This window comes from Humulus lupulus, chromosome 3 (assembly GCF_963169125.1).
Source record: "Humulus lupulus chromosome 3, drHumLupu1.1, whole genome shotgun sequence".
In the NCBI taxonomy this organism is placed as follows: Eukaryota; Viridiplantae; Streptophyta; class Magnoliopsida; order Rosales; family Cannabaceae; genus Humulus; species Humulus lupulus.
Genome location: NC_084795.1, coordinates 133763487 through 133784459, shown reverse-complemented (window position 1 = coordinate 133784459; position 20973 = coordinate 133763487). Strand labels below are relative to the sequence as shown.

The window sequence follows — 20973 nt, the reverse complement described above, 5'->3', positions numbered from 1 at the left end:
AAAGACCATTAGTACCCAAATAAAAAGTTTAACATTGATGCCATAAATTTCAAACACGAACTTTACAAGTTGCCCTATTATGGCCTAAACCTCCACAAGTGCTGCACTTGCGTTGTACAACCAATTTATCTCCATTGGAAGGATGACGTTTCGTCTTAGGCCTACCTTGTTTCTTCTTTGGACGACCAACTGGGTTTTTCTGCACAGGTGTTCTCACTTTTATTGTCATAATGTCATGTGGAACAATCCACTATTCCTCATTAGCAGTAGGATATATAGATTCTGTGTAAGAGGACCTCCATGTCTCAATTTTATAGTAATCTGAACACAACGAATAAAAGTTCACCCCTCGCTTAAGGGATCCAGATAGTGCATGAGCACATGGGATACCAATAATCTGAAACACGCCACATGTGCATGTCTTATTCAGGAGGTCGACTTCACCATTCAGCTCACCATCTAACGCATGGAACTCATGCCTCCCTATTGCATAAGGAATCAAGAATCGAGCTTTCTCAGCCATATCCACCAAATTTTTCTCATAGGTCGGTGCAAGAGTTGTAGTTGTCTTCTCCCTAGTTTCTCTCCTATCACAAAACCAGGACTGTAGTGTGAAGCGAATAAATTCGACGAATGTAGTTATCGGAATGCTCCTAACGTCCCAGGTCTTATTGTTGAAACTTTCAGCGTAATTGCTTGTCATTATATTATACCTAGTATCTAGGAAAACTAACATTTAATAGTAACATACATTTAGAAGATTTCATAAATTAAAATACAATTCACAATGACATACCTATTTCCAGGAAAGTAAGCACGGGACCACTTATCAAAACCTATGCCTTCTAGGTATTGAGCAATGTTTGGGTCTTTTGATTTGATTTTTTCGAAGTTAGCGTGGAACTCGGATTTCCTAAAAGCATATGCCGCATTATACATCAACACATGACAGTGATCAGTCTTGAATTTAGCAACCACATTCATACTAATGTGGTGGTAGCAAGCACCATGATAGGCATCAGGGAAAATAGTTTCCAAGGCATGTGTAATACTTGCATGCCTGTCAGATACAAACGCCATGTGCTCGACTTCCCCAACCGCTTCCTTTAGCTTTGACATGAAATACTTCCAAGAATCATGATTCTCACTATCCACAATACCAAATGCAACTGGATATAGATGGTTATTTGCATCCAACGCGACTGCACATAGCATCTGCCCACCGTATTTTGTCTTTAAAAAGGTGCCATCCACACATAACACAGGACGACATGTACGAAACCCTCTTCTACTAACTCCGAGTGAGAAAAAGCAATATTTGAATCAATCTTCCTCAGTGACAAAACCTGTCAACGTCCCAGGATTTTTCTGTTGAAGCATGAACATGTACGATGGTAACTTCTGGTAGGATGCTTCCAGTGTCCCTCTGACATAAGAAATAGCATTCTCTCAGCATCTCCAAACTTTTCCATATGACAACTCAATACCATAATCATTCTTGATGTCCTCTCTTATGTTGTTTGCCATGTACGCATTCGATCCAGTCTGATATTTTTTCTTTATGCAATGGCCAATAACCCAAGGTGCAACTTGGCGATGGCCTTTATGTCGGAGCTCAACTGAGCAAGTGTGTTTATTGGTGAAACGACTTATCTCGAACATATCAGATTTAGGAATTCTCTTCCCCCTAAATCTCCACCCACAATCAGGATCCTTGCAAGTGATATACCAAACTTTAGTACTTGACTTCTTCACCACAAACTCGAAGTTCTGCTTCATTGCATACAAGTGTGCCTTCGTCTTCAACTCTAACTTGTTCTCAAAAACCTTCCCAACTTCTATTACTCCACAACTCACCCCAGATAACGTGGGGATAACATAAGAGGGGCATGGGATATCTTTAGCAGTATAAGCTGGAGAACTCCATCTATTTCCATCATCTTGTGTAGTTGGACGACTGCTCTCTGAGCCAGCAGTCCTCCGTCCTTGGCTTTCTTGACGTCTTGGCAATGGTCGTACATTTAAATTATCTACTTGAACCACATGTAGCATTGAAAACCGATCCTCTGAGTTATCACCAGAACTACTGCACCCCTAAACTCTTTCATCATCATCACCAAAATGGGCAACTGGATCGTCATTGACATAAGGCTCATACTCATACCCATCATCATGCGGGAGATTTTTTGGGGGAAAAAAAGTTTCATTATGACTAGGACCTCCCATGCATACACTTGGCCCAGGAGTTGTTTGTGGAACAACCGTGCAGGATTGATTATGATTTTCCATATTAACACTCGCTCTAGGAGATGGATCAATAAGAACAATGTTCTTTGCAATCAAACTAACGCATAAAGGAACCCTGTAACGACCCCAAATTCGCTAATGAGGCTTAAGGGCCTTGATTAGCGTGCTGGGAGGGCATAATTGGATTAAATATGGTTTGCATGAATATATTGATTTAAATGCATAATTCTATGATTAATAATGTTTGTATGATAATTGATGATAACATGATATACACATGTGATATATGTGAGAACCACATTATTATGTGGGTAGGTTTGCGGAGCACGAATTGACGCGATCCTAGAGCTAGTTAGCGGGGAAAAGTCACAACAGGGCTTAACAGATGACTATGGATAAGTCAGGGAGATTTTAGGTATCTGGTGGTTATTTAGACTATCGGGTTATGAAAATAAATATATGGAGATATATTTGAGGTTAGGAAGTCTAGGCGGGAATGTTGGGGGATTTTACCGTTTTGCCCTCGGGGACGTTTCCGGCACCTCGAGCCTTAGGTTGACCTAAGTGATAAGGATAACTTACTAAAAATAGAAAGTTGTAGACAGAAGAAATAAACCGACTTAGACTTTCTTCTCAGCTCTTCTTTTCTCTCTCTCAAGGAAAGCACAAGGAAGGGAAAACACAAGGAATTTCTGGGACTTTTGAGCTGGGAATTGCTGGGAATGAGGTTGGATTTTGAGGCTTAGTTCAAGACTCATCCAAGGAATTGAATCAACACTAAGGTAAGCAGGGATTTCTCTCTCTTTGGTTTAAAAATTCTGAGTTTTCAGCTGGGTATTGAGGTGTTTGTACCATTGATGTTTAGGGTGGAATTTGAGCTGGAAAGCTTTGGAAACTAGCTGGGTTTTGATTAGAGAAAGGATCCAATTGAGGAGGTAAGCTTTAATTCATGAATTAGAGGTTTGAATTTGAGTTTTTGACTAGTTAGCTTCGAGTGTTTATGTTCTTAAGTTTCAGGAATTAAGAGTGTGATTTCTATGAGTTTTAGGTTGAATTTTCTATTGAATTGTGTGGCTAAACTTGCTCTGAAAGTGTTGGGGTTGTTGGGTGCTGAAATGGGAAGCTTTGGGATGGCTTTGGATGAGGTGTAGATGTTGGAAATGGTGGGTTTTCTGGGCTCGAAGGGAGGGTCGCAACTCTGTTCTAGAGCGCTGCGGCCCTAGGATGAAGATGAGCCAAGGAGGCTCGGCCAAGGGTAGGCACCGTGGCGCCCAAGGCAAGGGCCGCGACGCGTGTCTCCTTCTAGGCAAGCCCTTGACTCTGTTTTGAGGGCAGGGCCGCGGCTAAGCTTCAAGGGCCGCAGCCCTTGGGTGCACACTTGAATATTTGGGGATTTTAGGCATGGGAATGTGGTCTAGAATGCTCGTGATCTTTTTCACCACCGTACTTGGTGGGATTCGATTTCCCGGAAGTTAGTTTTGTACCCAAAAACCTATATTTGGATATTAATGAAACCTAATACTTTGGTTGTGATTGGGTGATAAATGCTTAGGCTCAGGAGCAGATCGTGCTTGAGGGGTGTTGCTCGTAAACAATAACTGCAAAGTTTAAAGGTAAGAAAACTGTACCTGGTTGAATATCTGTGATGGGACTAAGGGTTCCCTATTGTGTATGCTTGAAAAGATGGTATTATGCCATGCAAGCTAATTAGTGAACCAACGACCTAAGGGTGCCAAGGGTTACACTAGCGGGCAGGGCGCGGCTCGGCCACTGGTAGCCAAGGACAGCTTAATATGCACTAAGCTCGGTTTAAGCGGGCCGGAGTCAGTGGGGTAAACAGAGGGTGCGGCCTAAGTTGTCGGCCCTGATTATTATGTGATAAGAATGTTATAAGTGTTTGATTGCATCCATGATTCTAAATAAATGCTGAATGATTAATGTGGATTATTTGATGAGAGTTCATGCTTAGTGGATTTACTATCTGTTATTACTGTTTGTGTTGCATATGTTTTCTTGCTGGGCCTTGGCTCACGAGTGCTACATGGTGCAGGTAAAGGCAAGGGCAAGCTTGATCAACCTTGATTGGAGAGCTCTGCGAGCGGAATGTACATGGCCAGCTGCTCAGCCGCCACGGTTGAGGTTTAGGCAAGGACGTGAGACCCAAAGATTGTCTATTTTGCCTTAGTATGGCTAATAATTGTTTGTGTACTTTTGGAAGTCTGTAAACCTACCTTTAACTCCATTTCTTTTGGGATCCTGTGTATATAACAGTTTAATTATATAAAATGAAACTTTTGAGACCAAAACCTTTTTAACCCTAGCTCATACATGTTTAGTGACACGTTTTTAAATTAATGACTTGATTAGCAAGTCTTGCACCATTATATGTACACAGTGTAGCAGTCTTGGCTATCCAAGGCGTTACAAACCTGATGTTTTAAGGACTTCGAATTTTCAAGAATAAGAGCACTAACTCCTTCATCATCTGTGATTTCAATGGGATCTACGCTAAAATCATTGTATGTAAACGACACTTCCAACTTTAAGTCAAACAATGACCTATCCACTTTCAACTTTGAATACAACTTCTCCAATAATTCTATGTAACCAACATCAATTGGTACATGTATTATAGTGTTCAAACCAGCTTTGAAATTCCATTTTTCTGCTTTCTGTGTCCCAAACACCGTTGTAAGAAACAGTTATATTAACTCTGGAACCTGCAAATTTACAAAGAAAAAAAAAAACATAAGAAAATTATAAAAATAAAGTGTAATCGATGATGAATCGATGCCTATGAAAATCTGTATTGTAGTTCAACATCGATGCCGCATCGATGACATTTCGATGCATAATCGATGCTGATGGTTGCCATCTGTACGCGATTCCATTTTGATGGTATATCGATGCCATATCGATGCTGAACCAAATCAACATATATGGCATCGATTCAACATCGATACACCATCGATATTACATCAAAAATAGCATCTAAATTAGATGTTCGCCTCAGCATCGACATTCCATCGAAATGGCATCGATGTACCATCGAAATGCCATCGATGTATCATCGATGCTGATGGTTGCCATATGTATGCAATTCCATTTTGATGGTATATCGATGCCACATCGATGCCATATCAATGTTGAACTAACATCAACATATATGGCATCGATTCAACATCGATATACCATAGATATTACATCGAAAATAACATCTAAATTAGATGTTTGCCTCAGCATCGACATTCCATCGGTGTACCATCAAAATTCCATCGATGTACCATCGATTTTGGAATGGCTCCCACATAATCGCAGATCCGAAGAACAGTTCAAAAATTGCAGAAAAAAATCCAAACTCAACTGTGGAACAGTTCGAATCTAATATCTAACCATGGCATTTCATATTCACAAGTAGATTAATGAAATGATACTTACCCATGATTTTTTCTCTTAAAAAATGCCAAGAAACTTCCAATCCGTTCCAGATCCGAGCAGCTGTGAAAAAATGGTTGTAAATGATGGATTAGAGAAAGAGATAGAGAGAAAAATGTGTAAAGTGTTAAATTTGAGTGAGGAGGGTATTTTTGTCCAAAATAGGGGAGGGGGCACATTATGGGGAGAATTTTTATGATGGCATGTTAAAAAATTTAAATATGTTATGATGCATATAGTGTAAAATTTCCCTTTAGGATTTTTTTTTTTTGTTTTTTGGGGGAGGGGGGGTGTTAGGACTTCATTTTTTTTCTAATTTTTTCTCAGCAACACTAAAGAAGAAGAGAAGGTGAAGAGGTAGGACTAGGAGGCTGGAACTTGAAGCTTTGACACCTGCGGCTTGGACCTATAGTAGCGTCGTCGGCTAGGTTCGACAGTGGTGGAGTCGTCAGCTCGGCAGGGGCGATATTTCATCTTGGCAACGACGTCGCGGAGTAGGCTTAGCGGTGGGAGCGACGACCATACGACGCATCGGCTTGGCTTCACAGCATAAGCATCGACCCTGAGATGAGGCATCCTCCTTGTGACATCGGCATGACCCCATCAGCGCTTGACTTGAGGTTTGAGATACCAGATTGCTTTCTTTGATGGTTGATGTTAAACTAAAGGCTCTCTTCGAGACAGAGCTAATCTCCCAATGCAATTTTGCACTTTCATTCAACATAACTTTCAGATTACAATAGTCTGCATATATATATATATGTATCAATTCCATAAGGCTATATGCTAACAAAAATTTGTTACAAACTCTCATAGCTCTCAACGCTCAAGAAGCATAACGAAATCTTGGAGCCAACGTGGCTTGACGCACTCTCGCTTGTTACGCGTATTCTTCCTTTCAGCTTGGTTGATGCTCTCTTCCTCTTCCATTCTGTTATCTTCGTTTTCTTCAAGAGCTGGTTTATCAGCTGGTTTCGGGTCTCCTACCCACTTCCTTATGCGATCTTGAATGGCCTCCTGGTCCAACAGTATTGGACTTCCCACTTGGGCTTGGGCTTCTGTAACAGCTGAGGTATTTTTATAGGAATGATAATGATTTATTTACCAATAATCTATTTTTTATTTAATTGATTATTACATACTCCCAAGTTTTGATTGATTTTTTAGCCTTTCAGCTAGATTTTTGGTCATTTTAACATTTCAACTAGATTTTTGGGCATTTGATTTTGTGTTTCATCTGAAAATTTGTTAATTGTTAACTAATATTGTTTTTTTTTGAGCTCCTTCAAAAGGTGATTTGAGATACTTTGTGGATTTGGTGGTGACTTGGAAGAGCATTATATTTGGACTCCTTTAAGAGGTATATATATTGTCCTAGATTTTTTGTTTAATTCAGTTGTATATTTATGTTTTGTTCATAAATTAAATAAATCTTGCTTGATATTGTGTTTGCTTCCCAGATTGGTTTAAGAATGAATAAATAGCTCATGTAGTGTTTTATTTTGGTGTAGAATATCTAAATTTCTGCTGTAAAAAATGGATGATACTGTGTTAAGAATTATCGATACATAAAAGAGAGAGGATCCCATGAGGAAGTACTAGTACTTTGTTAATAGAATTATATCGTCCAAAGAAGGTATCTGCATTGTCAAATTGTTGTTCCTGATGTTGATGATGACGACGGTGAATATCATTTTTGTCATAAGTAATTGTTGAAGGGTACTGAACCATCATCATAATTTCTTCTTCTGTATCTATAGAAAAATTATTATTATTATTAATGCTAATTTTTTATGGTGATGATGATGAATATGTAATGTCTGCAAACAAAATCTCTCCCATTTCTTTAAATATATTTATTGGTAATGAATATGTAATGTTCTCCTAAAGCTTATGTGTGAATGTTTTTATTAACTATATGTTTATTTATTTGTTAGGTATGCTTTGTTTGGGATTTTCAGATTGGACTTGGTAGCTTTCAATTCTTGAATACTTGGCTTGGTGGCTTTCAGATTACTGAGTTATTGGCTTGGTGGCTTTAACATATATATGTATGTATGATTATTATTGATTTATTTCCTACTAATCTGAATGATTTGTGATGAATTATTGGTCTGAAGTCTTCGTTTGTTTTGATTTATGATGAATAATTGCTTTGATTTGTGATGATTGTTGGATGTGTAAGTGTATTATTTATTTTGGATACTTTGTGATTTTCAGACTAGGCTTGGTTGCTTTGGGATTTTTGAATGGCTGGGTGTTGACGCGGTTCTTCACCAACAGGTAATTAAGAAAATAAGAGGAAGGGATTAGTGCTTATGTTGAACCGAAATAGATGAATGATCTATTTTATGGAATGGTGACACAAATACGTTTTTAGGTGGTTCAAAGGTTAAAATCCTTTTACTCCACCAGTCAATATTATTGCTATATGCTGGGTATTCTTTTACAGGGTATTTTTTTACATAATAGAATCCAACCCTTTGTAACTCCCAGGGTCTCCATATTTATAGGAGAAGGCACCTGGGAGTTGGTAAGAAGGTCATTCCGTGACCTTCTTACCTATCATGTCAACTCTGTGACATTCATGATTAATTCCTAAAACCTGACACATAAGTGTGGTCTAATCAATAGGTAAGGGGATAATGGGCCGCACAGCCCAACCCAGTCGTGGGTGTCTGAATACGCATGTTCATGATGCGTGTCCGAGAAGTCAGGGATATATCAGACACGTGATGTCTGATATATGCACGTTTACCTTGCGTGGTTGACTTTATAAGGGGTCACAGCCTCTAACCCCAGCTCGTACCACGAGCTGGGTGCTTCCCTCGACCTGTGGCCTTCGGAGTCCACATTCAGTCTAATCTTGGCGAACCCTTAGGCTACCTCGAGCTGAGGAGGTAGGAACCTTCTACGGCAGCTCCGGTCTTGGGGATGTTCACGTGGTAGATATGATTAGGCCGTTTCTCATGATTAGGCCGTATCTCAGCTTGCTGACAGCCCGTGGGAAAACCAGGGCGTACACTGGGATTGATGTATATTTTTATGATACTTTGCTGGACAGTTTATCGTTTATTTGTAATCTGAATTCTTTTGAAATAATTTTTGGTTATATATGATTTGTTCGTTTATTTTTGCATTTTTTATTTGATTTGACTCCTTATATTTGTTTTCAAGTTATGTTTTCTAATGTTTTTGTATTAGTTTTAGATCTGATTTTTTGTTACTTTTGATTGATTTTGGTTGATTTTGAATGTGTTAATATGAGCATGATTGAAATATTTTTATTGTTGGTCATTATTTTCAATTATAACTTAATTGTAATATGAATTTCTTGTAGTGCTTTGATGTTTTGAGATTGGTCTTGGTGGCTCTCTGATTTTCGGATTGGTCTTGGATTATATATATACTAGATTACATAGTCGCATTTCGCGCAATTTTTTGTAATGATTAAAAAATATATAATTTTAAATATTTTTTTGGAGATTATGTGTAAGGGATTCATTTTCACCCTACCCGTACAACATGCTCATTATATGGATACTATTGACGGTAAGAACTCGTTAACGGAATAAGGATGGAAATCTCAAAAACTTAAATAAGTATCTAATGAACACAAGTGAACTTATAGAAACTTAAAGGAAAATTGCAAGTGAAAGACAGAAAGAAAACTCGTATATTGCTCTTAGAGTAATCTCCTCTTACAAGAATTCCCCCCCTCCAATGATGAAGTGAGGTTTCCTTTATAGTGGGCTCTAATGACCCCTAATACATTGTGGTCCCAGGGGACCAGATTGTTCACAAGTACGTTGTCAATGTGGTGGCATAAGTAGTAGTGGTGCAGAAGATTGTGGTGTCGGCTCTGGTACATAGTTAGGGTCTGTGGGAATGCCTCCACTACTTATTCAGTACGAGTGTCAGAGAAGTGGCACCAGACGCAGTGGCACAGGGGGTTGTGGTGTCGGTTCTGATGTACGGTCAGAGACATGCAGGCCATGTCACCACTCCTCATACTTCCACTACTTGCCAGGGATGGATGTCAGGGGTCGGCTGAGAAGGACCACATCAGGTACCTCACTCGTACAACCACTACCTATGTGGCGTGGATATGAGGATCAGATGCCTGGGGTTCTCAGAGTCGTACACCAATACGTACTTCATACCCATGTGATCTTTTTGAGCCGCGTATAGGCTCTTACACCCATAGGGAGCCTATCCCTTTTACCTTTGAAAGCTCCTTCTCCACTAATATAATCATTGTATTGGTGCGAGTCACCGTATGGTTGATTGGCGTGTGTCGAGGGTTCTGCTATGTGGTGCACGAAGCGTGTTTGATGAGGACCTTGCGAGGCATGGGAGATGGGGGGTGCGCAAGGCCCTCTTGCGAAGCACACAAGTGAGGCACGCGGTTGGTGGCGCGAGGCCTTTTTGCGAGGCACGAGCCTAGGCACGCGAGCGAGGCACGCGAGATGGGTGGCGCACGAGGCCCTCCTGTGAGGCACACGAGCAAGGCACGCAGCTGGTGGCACGAGGCCTTCCTGTGAGGCACGAGCCTAGGCATGCGAGATGGGTGGTACGCGAGGCCCTCCTGCGAAGCACGCAAGCAAGGCACGCGGCTGGTGGCGTGAGGCCTTCCTGCGGGGCACAAGCCTGGGCACGCGAGACGGTGGCGTGAGGCACCTAGGTGCGCGACACCTAGGCACGGGTCTGTGGGACCTTCAGTGAGGATGGCGAGGCGAAGTGTGCTTGGGCCTCGTACGGGGTGAGACAGGTCAGTCTCGCGAAGGCCTTGTATGAGGCTTGGGTCTTTCAGGATCATGTCCAATTTGCGGTGTTCACAAATACGTAATGGCGTCTTGATCGTAATTGTTTTTCATGATAATGTTCATTATATAGCGAGCCTGCTGCAGGTTTTCGAGCAATTCTGAATAATTAAAGTGCCAAAAAATAAAATTTAAATTACTTATTGTACGTGTGCTTTTATTTAATATTAATATTATTTTATAAGCTTTGCGTTGTATTTTTGTTTATATATAAATTTTTTAAGATTTTTATATTTTAGGGTAGAAAATTTATAAATCATGACATTTTGCACAATCATTCATTGTTTTAAATAAATATTTTTTGTTGACGCAGTTTTTCGTCAACAGTGAATATAGAGCACGTAAACAATAATTAGTTATGGCCAGAAAAAATATAATAACACAAACATGATTTTTTACGTGGTTCAGCAGTTAAAGTCTGCCTAGTCCACGAGTCTTTGTTATTAGAACTTAAGATAATTTCTGGAAACTCTTCAAGAATGAATTCTCCAGAGTTCTCTCTCCAGATTACAAAATTTCGGGTCCCCTTCACTGGTACAGGACTTCTCTATTTATAGAGGAAGTCTCAGAATACTATCCCACACGTCTCTGGGAAGTTATTTTTTATGTCAATAAATTTAATGGCTTTAAAAGCCTGTAACTCCTATATACAAGGAAACGTCCCCTGAAGACCAGGGGGCATGTAACTAACTAATAAATATCCCTTTATTATAGGGAAGTTACAACAACAATACTTCTTGAATGCATGGACTGGGTCCCTTCAAGTGATCTATTAAGCGACTCGAGATCAGCGATGGGCATCATGCCCGTCTAAGTCTCTGAATGAAGAACGAGTTGCCTTGTTTACTCAAGATCAACTCGGAAAGGGTGAATATCACCAAGGTTGCCTTTCCCCGAGCTCACACTCATGCCCAAGCTTGGGCCAATTGATCCGAGGTCACCCTCGAAAACGGACGCCTTGCGATGTCATTCTTTCGAGCTTATGAGAACTTCGAGGTTACCTATCTTCGAGGTTGCCACCATTGTGAAGACTCGGTGCCTAGGCTGCGAATACGTATTCTAAATATTGTGAGCTCACACCTGGCGAATCCAGCTTTCGAGATCACGATTCTCAGAGCTCGAAATCTGGGTGTAACATTTTTATTAATTTAATTAATAATGTTCTTAATCAAATTAATATCACATGTATACATGTTTTTTTTCATTGTTAAGATATTTTTGTTTTAAATTTGAAATATCAACACAATAAATCTTGAAGATAAATGTCAATTATATATAATTCATTTATTATTTTAATTATTAAAAAATTAGTTATTTCTAAATATTTTATTTAAATATAAATAAAAATATTTTTATTTTAAATTTGAAATGTCAAAACAATAAAAAGATAAATACAGATGATTTTTTTTTTAAATAAATGTCAATTATATATGATTATTTATTATTATAATTATTAAAAAATTAATTATTTATAAATAAATTAAGATATTTTAAATTTTGAATTTGAAATATGAAACAATAAAAAGATTATCATGAATTGGGAAATCTTTAAGATAAATGTGAATTTTTATATAGTTAATTTATTATAATAATTATTATAAAATTAGTTATTAATAAATATTAAAAATTGAGTTACGAAAGAGGCATTGTCGTTATTGATGATTTTAGATATTTTGTTTTTTTAATTATTTAATAATCATATATTAAATAAAATAAAAAAAGTAGAAAATTAGAAATAGATTAGAGACTTTGACTTGAATTCTCATTTTATTTAAAAAAAAAACGTGTTACATCTTCTAATTTTGTCATTGTTATTTAAATATATCTCATGACGAACTTTATAAGTATTATTTTGTTTTGGCCAAATAAAATTGCTTCAATTGGCTTATCATATTATTGTCAAGGCAATGGCAGTATCCCAGGTGTGAGAAGTTATTATATATTATTGCTATTAAAAGATATTACAATACATATACATATATTAAATTTTCTTATTAGCAGCATATTTTTATGGGATGGTAAATTTAGATTTTTTCCATTCTATTTACTCGTATCTCTTTCAAAAAAAGGGAAGAATTATTGAGAGAGAGATTATAGACTTTTGTATCATAAATATAAGATTTAATTTAAATTGTACCAAAACTTCACATATAATAATAATAATAATAATAATAATAATAATATATTTAATAACATCCATAGAGAATAATATTTAATTAATTTAAAAAATAATTATTTAAATTTAAATTTATATTCATATACAGTTTTTTTTTTATAAAATATCATTAATTTTAAAAAAAAGTCTACAAACATAGATATGAACATATTATTATAAATAAAAAAAATTAATATCTTATTTAAATTTAAAATAATAATAGTAAATTAATTAACCACAAATAAGGAGATAAAAAATAAGATGGTTGTATGAATTTTATTATTTTTTCTATTTTTTATTCAATTTAAATAATAATAGTAATTAAATAAAATATAAATATATTAGAACTCGCAATAGCTTCCAGTCTATTAGAGATGGTAGAAAATCTTTCGATTATTGATGCTATAGAATCTATTTGAAGATTTATTGATTAATTTGTACTTACTAATTTGTTAAAACTTAGATGTCTCTTTTTTTCCCAACCACCTCCAACAATCTCAATATCACCCACACAACATAAACACCCAATAACATCTAAAACATAATAGAAAAATAAGATGAAGATGTTCTAATCATCATATTTAACCACTTGACATGCCTCAACAATAATCATGCATGCCACATTTAATAATCCAACATGCATCAATAATAACCATGCATGTCACATATACACAGGGTGCAGTTTTCTTACCTTTGGTCCAAGCACAGGTTACCAATAAATGAGCCACAAGCATGACCCTGATTCCAAGCCCCTAGTGATAACCTAGTCACAACCATGATATAAAACCTCATCAAAATGGGTAAATAAATACTTCCAAACCCAACCCAAGCCTCCGGGACAACAAATCCCACTCAACTAGGTAGTAAGATCGATCCTAGGCCCTTAGAGTTAAGTTCCCATGCTCAAAACATCAATTTGGCCATAAACATCACCAAGCACCGCGGCCCTCCCGGCAAGCACCGCGGCCCTTAGGAAAAACAGAACCTCCACCTGCTTCTTCAAGCCCGGGCTGCGGCGCCCAAGAACAGGGCCGCGGCCCTACCTCGAACCAGCCATTTTTCCCCGTTTTCAACCTTTTAAAACCTCCCAAAAACATATCCAAACATCTACAAACTCAAAAATCAAAGTTCCCAAACATTCCCATCATCCAAAAGCAACAAAACCCAAGTCTCAAATCACCCAAAAACTCATCAAAACACAAAGTCCAATTCAAGCTTAAAAACTTTTAAGAACTTAAAACTTGAATTACCTCCGATTGAGTTGTTTCCAACTAAATCCTCCAGCTAATAAGCTTATAATCTTTCCTAGGATCGCTATGCCTCGATCCTCGCTTGAATCCGAGTCCTAGAACTCAAGTTACCTTCGAAAATACGATCGGGAGACAAAAAGGGAACTTAGAGGGAGAGAGAAAGTACATAACATTCTTTTTATTCTTTTAAAAGGTTACTTTAAGTGTAAGTAGCCTTAACCAAATCCTAACGCTCGGGGTCCCGAAAACAATCTTGGGGCAAAATAGTCAAAACCTCCAGAATTTCCCCTGATCTTACTAACTCCCAATTTATCACCAAATATTAATTCTCATTACCCAGTAACCCGGTAATGCTCTAAATACCCCTTGACTTACTCCAAGTCAAGCTTAAATCTCGTTATGACTTTCCCACTAGCTTACCTCCTAGAATCGTCTTGTGCTGGGTAACCCTAGCATAACCAAATAATAATATAGCACCACACACATATCACATATATGCCAAATATGCCTGAAATGGCCAAAATATTAAAATCACCCAATTACTCAGAAATGGGTTCACATGCATATTTAAGACACCTAAACATGCATATTATCTTTTAATAACACAATATAGCAATTATGGCCCTCCCGGCCTCTTAATCAAGGTCCTAAACCTTATTAGGAAATTTGGGGCATTACAACTATCCCCTCCTTACAGAAATTTCGTCCTCGAAATTTATCTGACCAGCCCGGAATAAGAATTCTGCATAACTGATTCCAGTTTCCCAGGTCATTCCTTCGACCTCATTGTTTCTATAACATATCTTACCTCAAGGTACACTTTGTTCCTCAGAACCTTATTCTTTCAGTCTCATATCTGAACCTGCTAACTTAGCTTTAGTTCCCAGATTCTCATAACTCAACTCATAAGTTTTTTTTAACTCATGTCCACTGCATGGAAGTACAAAATACACCGTATACAACTAACAGTGCCAAAGAAAAGGCTGATCCAAAATCAACCTGATCAATCCTATCCAGAATTCAAACTGTCAAATAATCAGAATTCAAACTGTTAAATTACTCTAGGGCTTAACTTGCCCCTAACTCGTCACCCCTTTCCATGATGATGCTTTTTAAGGAAGATATAATCTTCTTCCTGGAACTCTATGTTCCTACTTTCCAACTCAGTAAAACTTTTCCATTTACTCTGAGAAGTGAGCATCCAAGCTTCACCCTCTAATAACCTCAATAGTCCCCTGATCCACCTCAGGATCCAGATATATATTAACTCATTCATCTTATAAGATGATCCTCCAATAATAATTGGATAACCATCTCTCTCTGATTTACCATCAGTCTGAGAGTAATAAACTGTACTGAATCCCATCTATACTCATCGCCTTTTTAACCCTTCCAAAACCTGGAAGTCGCAATAGAGTCTTCATCTGATAAGATAGACCTTGAGTTTCATGAAGGCACACTATTCATTTCTCACATAAGGATCTGAATAATGATCAGCTGTATTATTCATCCTTGCTGACAAAAATAAACTCACTTAAAACACTGGTCCACAATGACCTAAACCAATTCACGCTGACCCACTAACCTGGGCAAGCCCACCGCGAAACCCATCGCGATGCTATTTTATTTCCATTATAAAGTACTCAAAGGCTACCACGGCCTCACCGATTCCTGACACTTTAGTCTGACCTGCTATCAGGCTAAGAACTTTACCACACATCTCATTACATCCTTCTTCATCTCAGGCCACCGCTATGAAGCTTTCACATCCTGCTACATTTCCATAATGTCTGAATGAAGAGAATAGAAGAATAGCATGAGATTCATCCAGAATCTCCCAATTAATCTCAGTGTCCATCGGATTCCAAATCCGACCCTATACCACAATAAATTCATATCTGACACTATGCAACTCTTAGCTAATCCAGCTAAGATTTTCCACTCAATCTTTCCTATATGTAGTTCACTTAATTGTTTTCCTTTTGATATTCTCTGAGACAATAATCTCAAACATAAAACTGGCCACCTAGCCCACCAGAAACTCTACTCTAGTTCTGTTCAGATCCTTTAACCAACGTATTGCTTAGGAAATTACTTTTCTCTGTTAATGAGATGTCACAACAACCCACTAACTGGTTCTGATCTGCAAGTAGACTCAGAACTATTTCCCAAGGAACCTGAAATATCTTTACCATCCAAGGAAACTCTTGCTCCTAAGGCACTCTTTAACCTTGGAAAATCTTCGCAAAGAAAATACCACTATACCATCGTCCAAGATGATCACGATTCCCATTCAAATAAACCTTTGAATGCTCTGTTCACTTGATTCATAAACACTTAGCATTAAACAATTTCCCAAATCATAACTCAGCACTCCCAGTGCCCTTATCTATTATAATAGGAGACTTCTGCATAATCCTTTCCCCGATCTCTAGCTGGTACTAACCAGATCCAAGATTCACCTTAAAGAATACCATCTTACTCAGTAACTGAACTTTTAATTCTTATAACTCCGCTGAGCCATTCGACACAGTGCCTTAAACTTGAATCTATTCCTGGCACTAATCCAATCATCATTCTAGTCTCCTTTCATATAAAAGAAATCCTGACAAGTCCCCTGGAAACATATCCAGAAACTCACAGACTAGTTCAGTCAGTCCTGATCTCACTAGCACAACCTAGGTGGTATCCACCACACTAGCTAAGAGTTTTATGCATCTCTCTGCCATACAACTCTAACTCTCAATATAGATGTCATCAGCATACCAAATCTATGCACAATGCCAACTGTAACAAGGCTTTCTGCTCTCAAGCCCAAGAACTACTATCCTTTCTTTGCCATTTAACATTGCCTCATAATCACTTAACCAATCCATATCCCAAATCATACTAAACTAGTCAGTCATAACTAACTCATGAAAACCATCGATGAGTCCTTTTATCATAACCCAACTCGTCTCTTGGATTACCAATACGGTATTGCCTTCCCATCACAACATAACCATGTGATCTGCATAACAACTCTATGCTTCTCTATATGCAACAATAAAGAAACAGCATGGCACCAAAACCAGTGAGCATAACTCAAAACTCAGAACTAGAAAACTGACCTGTCACCCTTGAGGAACTAGTCTCAGTCTCAAATTCCGACTGCATCGGAATGAACACTCAAGCTGGGGTCGAGTGATAACTCTACAAAATAGAGTTATTTTACCATGTTTTACATGCTAATTGTTGCTTAGTTCATGAGTTTTTAATTAACTTATTAAGTTTTTATGTAATTTTTAATTTATTAGTCTTATTGTAGTTTTCTAGATTTTTATATGTTTTTATAGATATGTTATTATAATATGTTGTAGTTTAATTATTTAAAATTAGTATTGTTAGTTTGAATGCTAAAAATATGATTTTATTGAAATTAAATGTTATGTAAATTAAATTTTAATTAATGTTTTCATGGGAGTTATATGATATATTTTATTAATGAAAATATTTAATTTTAATTTAGTTTATAATTTATTGTGTAGGAAAATTATTGCCCTTGAAAAGCAAGAAAATCAAAGGAAAGATGGTAATTTTGAAAGAAAGTAACAAGAAAAATGGTGTTTCTCCAAAAGCCCAACCACGTGAGGCCCACTCTAGGCCCAACCCGTGGCCCCCCCTCCAACACCCAACCACCACATTGCTGCCATTTCCCTTATTGAGCCCAACAAAAATGCATTTTGTCCCTTTGTCCCCTATGACAAAAATGCCAACTTTTTACCCTTTTTCCTACACATTTTCACCACAACATCATCATTACACCCTATAATTTACCTCTACATACCATATTTATTTTATTTAATTAATCTAATCAATTTAATTAATTTAAATTGATTATTTTAATAAACTCACTTTGGCTATAAATATGGACTTTCAAGACCATTTTTGGGGTGCTTAATTTTTTGGTTACCATCTTTTTCTCTCATTTTCTCTCTACCATTCTCTCTTCCATTTGGGTTTTTCAAGAGCATTTTGCAAGTATGTATGTCATTTATTTTGTAATTTCTATTCTAGTTATGTGCTTCTAATCTTTTTCATAAGATTATTAAGATCATGATGAAGCAACTTGTAACTAGGTAATATTTATGTTGTATGTTGATTTCCCTTGTAATGCAACAAAGTCTATGGATTTTTCTTCTTCATATATTTCTTTCATCTTAAATATCTTGTATTTTAGATTGTTAGAACATTTTTACACTTTGTTCTTCATTAGTGCATAAACATAATATTCTTTGTGTAAGATGTGTCATTAAATTGTACACATCCATGCTTAGAACAAAAATATTATGTTTTGCCTTATAAATAATGTTCATTGATTTATTTGTTATTTCATTAGATTGATTTACACTAAATGCTTTGAAATTATAATTTTGAAAAGTGAAGAAAAATCCTATCTTTTTATAAGAAAATTGTGCTTAAAATTATAAATATTTTTGGAAAATGATAGTTTAAATTATTTTAACTATCACTAAAACTTGGGAATCAATATACTAATAAATATTATTAAACTTACATTTTGTGGATTCTAGTATCTTAATAATCTTTTCTTTTAATACTTATTTTCAACTCATTATTGGTTTATTTTCATTATCTTAAAAAGCTTTATTTTTCAATATTTCATTTTATGTTCATACTATTAAAACTTATCAATCTTTGGAACTAGGTTAGAATTTATTACTTTTGATTTAAAATAGTTTCATTTTCGATTTTAGACAACTCCTTTGGGTTCGACATCCTTGCTTACGATCACTATTCTATATGGACGATTCGTGCGCTTGCGATATATAAATTTTTAAACATACCCGTTTAGGGTCCATCAAGTTTTTGGCGCCGTTGCCGGGGAGTTGCAAGAGAAAAGAAACGAATTTATCTCAAGGTTAGTGAATTCTTCTACTAGTTATTTTAATTTTTTTTACACTTAAAAAAAAAAAACAAAAAAATATATATCTATAAAATCTAAAAAAAAAAAAAAAGATAAAAAGAAATTTGGGACGGTTCAACCACCCATAAAAAAAAATATATACTTATATTTATATTTATTGTTTTTTTTTTTTTTTTAGTTGACGGCACTTGTGCCTCCTATCTATCCTTTTAATTTTTATAGTCGATGGCACTTGTGCCTCCTAATTTTGTTATAATTTTGTTGTAATTTTATTTCTTTTATATCTTTGTTAATTGATGGCACTTGTGCCTCTTGACATTTGTTGTAATTTTCTTTATTTATATTGTTGTAATTTTTATTTTATTTAATTTCCGCAAATTACTAGTTGATGGCAATTTTGCCTCCTAGCTAGTTGATGGCAATTTTTGCCTCCTAGTCCTCTATCTTATGTTTAAGTTGATGGCACTTGTGCCTCCTAGTTTTTACCTTAATTTTGTTATGGTTGATGGCATGCTATGCCTCCCTACTCTTGCTTAAATTTTAGTCTTATTTAATTTTTGCCTTATTTTTCTTTGTCTTCTTTAATATTTTAGCGTAATATTGTGAAAAATACTTGGAAAAAAAAAAAAAAAAAAAAACCTAAATCTTGTCCTTTCACCATAAGCAATTCTTGCTTAAAGGAAATTTGACCAAAATTCCCATCCGCCTCTACTAATTAACCTCGGGGAGTTGTTAGTAGTGCGCGAGTAAGTGGAATCAAATAGGCCTGGGGACAAGTAAACCATAAGAATTATATTGTTGTGAAATCTCTAAAAATTCTAAGTATGCTCTGTGGTTGCGGTTTTAACTGATCTTCCACATCAGAAAATTGTTTGTTTGAGATTATCCTTGTTGCCTTGTTTGTGAAAAATTGTATGCATCATTGGGAACGTAACTCTAAAAAACGATTAGTAAAAAGACGTTTATCTTTGTTTGAAATTGAAAGTGTTAGTAAAAATTTGAGCATCATGGAACCTATTGCTAATATTGTTGATGAAAATGTTGTGCCTGAAAAAACTTTGCTTGAATATTTTGCACCTATTTCATCTAATGCTCCTTCATGCATTGTTTTACCTACTACTTCTGCTACTCATTTTGAGCTTAAACCCGCAATCATTCAATTATTGCCATCTTTTTATGGGTTAGATAGAGAGGATCCTTACATGCATGTCAAAGATTTCTTAGAAATTTGCTCAACATTTAAATTTCAAAATTTTTCTGATGAGTCGGTCAAACTAAGATTGTTCCCTTTTTCATTAAAAGACAAATCAAAAGCCTGGTTAAATTCCCTTCCCACTGGGTCTATAACTACTTGGGATCAACTTTATAATAAATTCTTGTTGAAATTTTTTCCAATGTCTAAAACTGATAGTCTAAGGAGAGAAATCTCCGAGTTTTTTCAAAAAGATAATGAAGAGTTTTATGAATGTTGGGAAAGATTTAAAGATTTATTATTAAAATGTCCTCATCATGGTTTTGAAAAATGGAGACTTGTAAAATATTTTTATGATGGTTTGACTCCCTCTAATCGTCAAATGATTCAATCTATGCATACTGGAAAATTTTTAAAATTTCAAGGACAAGAGGCGTGGGACGCCCTTGAAGATTTATCTGTCAATTCACAACAATGGAATTATTTTGATCCTAGGTCTAGGTCAACTAATTCACCAAAAAGAGGAGGAAGGTATGAAGTAAAAGAAGAATTAGACTTAAGAACATCCTTAGATAAATTAGCGAGAAAAGTAGAAGCTTTAGCCATAAGCCAAACTATAAACTCTCCAATTCAACCTAGAAAAGATGTTTGTTCTATATGTTCTAGTCCTTGCCATAATGCCCAATCATGCCCTTCCTACCAAGAAGCCTTTTCTGAGGAGGCCAATGCACTTCATACTTATGGGAAACCAAATGATAGCCCATTTTCGTCCACCTACAATCCAAATTGGAGAAACCATCCGAACTTTTCATGGAGACAAAACCAACCCCAAATGAATCAAGGGCACCAATACAACACACAAAACCAAGCTCATGCCCCACAAAATCAACCATATCCGCAACAAAGAAAACCTTCCTTAGAAGATACTTTACAACAATTTATGCAAT

The 20973-nt window shown here is 36.4% G+C and overlaps 1 non-coding gene across 1 annotated transcript; it reads right to left on the bottom strand.

Annotated features, from left to right (window-relative positions):
- Nucleotides 1-20243: 20243 nt before the first annotated feature.
- Nucleotides 20244-20350, bottom strand: LOC133827732 (small nucleolar RNA R71). The gene has a single exon (XR_009890383.1). It is a non-coding gene; the product is annotated as a small nucleolar RNA R71 (small nucleolar RNA).
- Between the last annotated feature and the right edge of the window lie 623 nt (nucleotides 20351-20973).